The sequence below is a fragment of the Sciurus vulgaris genome (assembly GCF_902686455.1).
Source record: "Sciurus vulgaris genome assembly, chromosome: 2".
Classification (NCBI taxonomy): Eukaryota; Metazoa; Chordata; class Mammalia; order Rodentia; family Sciuridae; genus Sciurus; species Sciurus vulgaris.
This window is the reverse complement of record NC_136462.1, coordinates 32,503,735-32,511,638: the sequence shown is the minus strand read 5'-3', so window position 1 is coordinate 32,511,638 and position 7,904 is coordinate 32,503,735. Positions and strand designations below refer to the sequence as shown.

The window sequence follows — 7,904 nt, the reverse complement described above, 5'->3', positions numbered from 1 at the left end:
TGGCAGGAGACAGGAAAGTATGGTTCGGGGGCTTGTGGGGATGCGATTACACGCAAGGTTGATAAACTATATATGGTGGACATTTGGAAGTACAGATACACGCTAGTTTCTAGTGCTGCAGAACTTTAAAAATTAGCCTTAATTGTCAGATTGGGCCAGATACCAAGACTCTAGTCTACAGATGCCCTCTCGAATACGTTTTAAAATCTTCCTTCCGCTTCCAGCCTTTGCCTTCCCCACCGGCAGGGAGTCGGGCACCGGAGGGGGCAGGTGCAAACTGCACCCACGTTTGCTGCCTCCGCTCTCTGCAGGAGACAGGAATCCAGGGCTTTGCCGTCGTCATGGCAACCAGGAGTTCCGCGGTCCCCTCCCTCCTCCGTCTCCTTTCACTTCCCTCTGCGGCGGGGCCGAGCTGTCGCTTCTCTCGCGAGATTTGCGCACAGCGCAGCGCAGCCCCGCGGTGATCTCACCCGAGACTTGGCGGGGAGCGAGGGAGTGAAGGAGGGGAAGGAATGGGGCGGGGAAGCGGGGAGGGGAGGAGGAGGAGGGCGAGCGCAGCGCCGCCACCGCCGGCAACTTTGTGAACGAGTTCAGTGCGTGCGTGAGCGAGTGAGCGAAAAGTCAGTGCGGCGCCGAGTCCCTGGGAGGAGGGTGCCCAGGGAGGGCCAGGTCTGGGTCCCAGAGGCCGCCCCCCCCAGCCACTCCATCCCCTCCCGCCCCCCGTGGCTCCCTCCCCATTTCCTCCCTCACGAGTCCTCCGGGGCCTTCCAGCCCCGGTCGGCAGTTACCTGTCCCTTCCCCCACTCGGCACGCATCTCCCCTTTCCCTGCTCCCACCTCGGACTTCTGCACCCTGGACGCCCCGCCGCTCCTCAGCTCTTTCTCCTGGGAGCAAACGAGGGTGGGATGAGGGGTGCTGAGCTTTGGGGGTGGCGCGAAGCGGGGCCCGGGCGCCTAGACAATAGTTGATGCCCGGGGACGGGCACCTTCGTCCCCCACTCCTCTGGGAGGGCTGCCCCCGCCGGTTGCTCGCAGTCTGCATTCCGGGTCCCCCTCGGAGCCAGGCTCGAGAGTTGGGCTGATTCCACCCCTGCCTCCCCCAAAACCCCCTCGACTCGGCACTCGGCGCCCGCTGTTCTCTGCATAGGAGGCGGCGAGTGAGCGCGCACAGAGCGTCTGCACGGTTTCTTTTTCTCCCCAGGGAGAGCGCGCGGTGGACGCGCCCCGGACGCGCGGCGGCACCCCGAGGCGGGGTAGAGCGGTAAGTGGCCCCCGCCTCCTGGGTCCGAGCAGGGAGAGGGGATGCCAGACTGCTGACAGTCCTCTGTGCTGTCTCTGGCTGGGGATAGGGTTCAGGGCCCGGAACAGGACATCGGAAGGACGCTTAAAGTTTGATTTCCTATTTGGTGGCGTGTTGATAGCGCAGCCCGGCGGGTGCGAGTCTGGGCTCCACCGCACCCGGCGAGCGCGCACGCACGCACCTCCGAATCCACATCTGCACTACTGCCCGGCAAGCGCCTCCACCGGAGGCAGGGAGACCCGCGCCCCCGCCGGGTGACTGCGCTCATCCTGCCCCTGTGGTCTCCACTGAGCGATCCTTCCCCTTCGGTCACCAGGGTGAGGACTTTTTCAGGTTGTGTTGGAAGGGACAGGCCAAGTGGTTTAATCGTGGGAGAGGGAGAGGGTCAACTCGGGGTCGGAGGCTGTTAATTTCCCTCATGGGGTTCTTGGGGGAGTGAAATCCGGGGATGCTCTAACCTGCTTTCTTTGGAAGAAGTAAACCGCGAGAGGGCTGGAGAGGAGTGAGGGTTCTGCAATAAAGAACTTTTCCTCCTTGGCCTTATCTGTTTCTAACTTATGACCTCAAAGGAAATTTGCAAGGTTTTAAAATCGCAGCACAGAATTTTTTGGTAGGCAGGTTGCGAATTCGTGGGGACTCACTGTTTGGAAAACAGAGAGACATGGGAAATAGTTCACTTTTCAAGGACAGTAATGTTTAACTGAATTGTTGGCAGTCGTTTTCGAAGGGAAGTATTTGGGATGGATAGCTCCTAGACTGCATTTACCTTATAGATTTTATTTTTCATGACGAGCAGTTTAGAGGCAACATTCACTGAAATTCATACTACCTGCTAAACGATTGTATTTCTAACCTGGAGCCAGTGATGCGATGCAAATTTCAGAGTGAAGGTGTCGACTTTCATCAGGTTCCAGGTCTATTTGGATGAACTGGGGTTGGCGTTTCCTCTATAAAGCAAGCCTTTCATGTTGAAACTCTGACTCAGAGTCTTAAAGCCATTGTTTTTATACTGTACTCTGTGGGAGTTAAGTGTCAACTTTCCCCTCCCCCCCCGCCCCCCCCCCCCCGCATGGAATGTCTTCCAAGGCAGAGTATAAGATTAAGTCCTATTGAAATTGCTCTCTAAAGCCAGTTTAGTATTTTCTATAGAATCCTGATTTAACGACTTTCATTTTTTCCTTTTTCATTTTTTGAAAGCTGCAATTAAGCTCCCTTTACCAGGATGGAAAAAAACTGATGGGATAATTTCGAATAGTGGTAATAGCAGTCGTCTCAGTTAAAAGGTTTAAGTAAAGCAGTTTTATGGTCACTGATGTGTCCGAATATGAGATGACATCCCAGTTATTAACTAGAATATTATTACAGCATTTCCCCCATGGAATAAATTATTTATATTAAGGCATTAGCAATTAAAAATGCATTTAAAATGACTTGGGTGATGGTTTGCACATAAATAGTTAGGAGTAGAATAAGATTTGGGGGGATGAATGCTTTTATGTCACTGATGACTTATTTTCTTTTCTCATTAATGCTTAAGCACAGGACTCTTGAAATTGACTATCTTTATTAGATTTCTCCAAGTTGATGGAAAGAGCAACTGGCTCCAGACAGTCAGTAGGTGTTGCTGTTGTTAGCTCTCTGTAGTTCCTGGTAGTGCTCCTTGAGTTTGAAATCATGATTTTAGTGCAGTGAACTTTTTAGATTTGAAATGTCAGGCAGTGGTAATGACTTCATTGTAAGATTCTATGACAAGGTTGATTTGAACCAAAGCATCTCCCTGAAATTATATATTGAGATTCATTTAACTTTTCCTTTGACTCTATCCTTTCACTGGTGTTTTCTGGCTTTTGTGTTTACTTCACTTTTGTTTTGAATTATATTTGTAATTTTGGTGTATTCTCCTCACTTTGATTTAACAACTTTTAAATAACACCTAGCAAGTTATTGAAATCAGGTTGAATATTGTTTGAGATTAGCATTTTCGTAGATTTTGGGAGATCTTGATTGACAGTTAAGATGTGTGTATGTTCTGTCTTAAGTTGCAGTTTGAATTTTTAAGTAAATGGCTATTTTTTTTTTTTTTTTGGTACTGGGGATTGAAACTCAGGGCCTTGTGCATACTAGCTAAGTGCCCTACCACTGAGTCACCTAGTCCTTTTTAAAACTTTTTTATTTTGGAATGGGGTGTTACTAAGTTCCTCACACTGGCCTTGAACTTGTGATCCTCCTGTCTCAGCTTTTGGAGTAGCACATGTGTACTACCGAGTCTGGCAATCAATGCTTTTTTTTTTTTTTTTTTTTTTTTTGTAGTACTGGAGCTCAGACCCAGGACTTTGTACACAACAAACTCTGCCATAGAGCTAAATCCCCAGCCCAATAGACTTTTTTTTTTTTTTTTTCTTTTTGATTCCAATAGACTTTTTGAGTATCTCTGAGCAGTGAAACAGGAGCATGAGGGCTGAAAGGGTTTAAGGGTGTAGATTCTCAGAATCTATCCAATTTTGTGGCAAGTTTGTAGTGATTAATGATAACATGATTATGTGGCTCTTATCAACCTTGTATTATCATTTCTATTAAGTCAATCATTGCATGAGTGAAATATGAATATTCTGAAGATTTTCAGATGAGCCTTCCCAAATTGTACTAAAGGGCTGGTGCTCTGGTGGAACTTGCTTCTTTCTTTGTTTTGGCTCAGGTTGTGGAAGTTAAAATCTCAAATAAAAAATATTTTTTTCCCCCACAATATCACTGTGTTCCTAACCTTTTGGGATTTGTGGTGGAAAAAAATGATATTTTTTGAGTGCCATCCTCTGGAGGTGTCCTGTTGGTTTCTGTGATTGCTTTGGTGAGCAGGAGTGTCTTCTTGACCTCGCGAAACTGTTGATCCAGTGAGTCTATTTCTAGGAACCTATTCTGGTTTCATGTTACAATACCCTGATACCCTTTTCAGGATTGGGCATAAGAGGCAATTATTTTTGAATTTTAACTTATTTAAAAAGTTTGAAATAATGTCCATTTTATGTTTGGGTTTCAAATAGCATCTCTGCCATTTCCTGGCTCTGTTGATCTTAAAAACAGTGAAGTTCTTTCTGAACTTTACTTATTTTGCAGCAATGGGCACACAACTTGTTTCACACCTTTGGTACAAAACATGTGTATTGAAGTACTTTTTAAAACAGTAAGTCTTATTTACATCTTGTTTTCTTACTTTTTAATGAACAGATAGATGTACAGGTGGTTGAAACTAGTAGGTTGTTTTGAGCATAATTTTTCTGTTGATGAGAAAGGCTGAGGAGATGAGGAGGCCGAGACCTAGAAAGTTGAGGTGACTTTTTGAAGGTAGTGATCGGGCAGTGAGTAGAAGGCAGTCTTCCAGATTTACATGTGTTCCTTTGTTTCCTGTTTTTTTTTTTTTTTTTTTTTTTTTTTTTTGCCTTAGAGTGTCTTATGTTGAAGTTTGTGATTCCACTCCCCCCCCCCCCTTAAGTATTCAGTGTTTAAGTAAGTAAAATGAGAAGTAAAACCTATGAAAAAACCAAATTTACAGTAAACTTGAAAGATTGAAAATGACATTGATACAGTGTTTGGTAACTAACATTTGAATTTACTTAGACAACATTTATGGAAAAAGAAACTATGAGTTTAAGTTTCTACATGGTAGAGCCTGTAGGCTTATCCTGTTTGTTTTAAAGAACCTCTTATTATCTCAGCGCACAATATACTTGTATGATCTTTAGAAAAGCCAAACTCATTTTATTCTAGTTCCCTTTTTTCTTCCCTTCTTCAACTCATTTCAATTTGCAAAAAGAAGTAGTTATATCTTCCTTGTTTCTGGAACAAGGGCAAGGTTACCAAAGGGTTGCGGGGTGGTTGAGCACAGTCAGGTGAAGGGACAATTGTACATTAAACTGGAATGGGTTCTAGAATCTTCCTGTTGACTGGTCTGTGTGGCCCAGCCTACCTTCCCCCTTGAGTGATCAGAGCCAGGCAAGAAGAAACATCTTTGCCAATTGGGAGACTGCCCTTCTGGGAGGGACTCCGATTGACAATCCAACCCTTTATCTGTTGTACTCTTTTTGACATAAGAAATAAATTGGTCTCATTGCATTTTTCTTTTAGTTGTTTTCTATGCCAGTTAATTAACAAAACAAAACAAAACCCACACACTTACATGCTACTTTGTTCTTCAAAAGTAATATATACATTAATTATTCTTAGACTATAGCTCATTTATTCTTTCAGTGGGCTTTTGATGAGCTCTGGAGTGTGTCACAGAAACATGGGAAAGATTACTTTGGTTCTGGATCTCTTAAACACAGATGATTTGAATGAGGGACAGAATGACTCAGTGTGATTTGATTTGTAATCAGGAGTCTAAGAAAAGCATCCAGGTAGATCTTTTGAGGGTAGGAGAAGCTTCACCAGTCCCCAACCATTTTCTGCTTTTATTCTGGCCTGGATGGAGTAAACTAAACTCAGATGCAAAGAGAATGTGAGTATTTTCTTAAAGATCTGGGGAGATGACACCAGAATGGAGGGAGGGATAGAAGAGGCTTCTTCACTGTAAGTAGCATTGTGCTGGTGGGTGTGCTACCAAGTCAGGCAAAGCTCCTTCTTTCTGCCTCTGGAGGTCTGGGATGAAATTTCCAGCCTGTAGGTTTCTAATTTGTTACTTGTCATGTTGCACCAAGTTCTCCCTCTAATTAGGATTGTAGTATGCCTGACTTTAAATTGTGGGAAACAGGCAATTACATAATGTTAGATTCCCCCTTTTCCAACTGGAGAGGCAGGAGAATATGTGCTTGTTGGGGAATGCTGGTTTGCACACCACCAGGTTCACTCAAAGGCAACCTGAGCAGACAGGACGTCCAGCCACAGCTGCTTTTGGAGTCTCTGTTCCCTCTCTCCCCTGGGGCAAGTCCAGGTTAAATGAATTTCCCAGACACAAAAGTGAATTTTGGTTGTTCCTCTCTCATTCTACTTTTTTCCATAAAACCAAAGCTATGCACTGGTATAGTCATTGATTGGTTTTGTGGTTCAGTGTCATGCTTCCTTTCATAATGAGTTTTGGTTTGCTCAGAAGAAAGCTATTGAGAAATAAAAAGCAGAAGGCTATGTGCTGAATGATCATGTTCCCGTAAATCAGAACTTGACTAGGACTTTATGACTTTTACTTTGGCCCCTAAATTATCTTTCCATAAGTAGTTTTTTTTTTTTTTCATATTCTAAATTATTTGCTAGGATAGGAATTCTAGTTTGATAGACTGTAAGCTCTATTATATTTCTTTTTGTAGGTTCTAGTTCCCAGAGTTGATTAACCTTTTATTTTTACAAGTTTCTTTTTAGTCCTTGATGCTCTTGAAGAAGCAGCTGATAACTGAACCATGATATCTCATGCCTTCAAGAGAAAAGGATCTTCTTATTAGTAGGTACCTATAAGATATAAAATTATATATTAACAGGATGTTCTAAAATTTTTACCAAATTTGACTTTTGCTGCTTGGTTTACATATATATACCTAGGAAAATCAGTATATTCCCATATTCTTGCAAGAAGTACAGGGTTGTGACTCTTCTGAACCACACTGCTTGTCTTTCGAAGACTTTGCAAAAACGCATACTACCCCACCTGTACTTCTGGTTGCTCCACTGAAGACCTCAAGAGATTTTGTGCCATTGTACTTTGCCGGAGTCTGATTCTTACTAGGTTTTTTTTTTTTTTTTTTAGATTGCAATATTGGGGATTGAACTCAGTGGTGCTCTACTACTGAGCTACAACCCCAATCCTTTAATTTATATTTTATTTTGAGATAAAGTTTACCTAAATTGCCCAGGGTGGCCTGGAATTTTCAAACTGCCTGCCTCAACCCCCCAAGTACCTGGCATTACAGGCATACACCACTGCATCTGGCAGTAGTTGGAATTTGATGTGGGAAGAGAGTGCTGTGTGTGTGTGTGTGTGTGTGTGTGGTGGGCGTGGGTGGGATTTGGCTATTAGCTCAGATCATTCTGTCTTTCAGGAAGCTTGAATGTGGCTCTTAATTCTTGTCTCCTTTCCAGTTTGAGAAATGCCTATGATTCTTTAGAGAGATTCACTGTTATTTTCTTTTAAAATTAGGTTCTTAATGTTCATCTTATGTAATAGGAAGCCAGGTATAATTGTGCAACAAAATCATGTTTCGGTTGGGAAATGATAGGTTATGGAGGGCCATAGGATTCACAGAAAGGTGTATTAAAACTTCAAGAACCTCAGCCTAATAATCAGATTTGGTGGGATTGATTTGGAGCAAGTGAGCGAACCTGCCTGCCTGTCTTCTTTCCTTCCTTTCTTCCTTCTTTCCTGTGCGGGGGACTGAGCCTGGGACTTCATGCATTCTAGGCAAAGTGAACTGCCAACTGAGCTATATCCCCAGCCCTTGGAGGCTGTTTTCATGGTAATGGTTTAAAGTAAATGACAGTGGTTTGGTAGAATGTTTTTGGGGAGGCAGAGAGGCTAGAGAATCGCAGTGAACTTTGCGGCATCACACTGGATAACCAGGTGGATTTTGGAGATGCTCAGTAGATGATTCTGTTGTGTTTCACCCCTACCAGTTGTAAACACAGCG

General features: G+C 43.9%; 1 protein-coding gene across 13 annotated transcripts in view; it reads left to right on the top strand.

Annotated features, from left to right (window-relative positions):
* The first annotated feature begins 525 nt into the window (after positions 1-525).
* SIPA1L1 (signal induced proliferation associated 1 like 1) overlaps positions 526-7,904 on the top strand; it is a 362,908-nt gene continuing 355,529 nt past the window's right edge. For 8 of the 13 annotated variants that reach the window (XM_079127085.1, XM_079127079.1, XM_079127078.1 and 5 more), the window contains exons 1-2: positions 526-620; positions 1,201-1,260. The gene's annotated coding sequence lies outside the window, so the exon portion shown is untranslated. Of the gene's footprint in view, positions 670-750; positions 901-1,200; positions 1,261-1,281; positions 1,617-7,904 lie in introns of those variants that run through there. The other 5 variants (XM_079127086.1, XM_079127080.1, XM_079127084.1 and 2 more) reach the window with 3 other exon arrangements.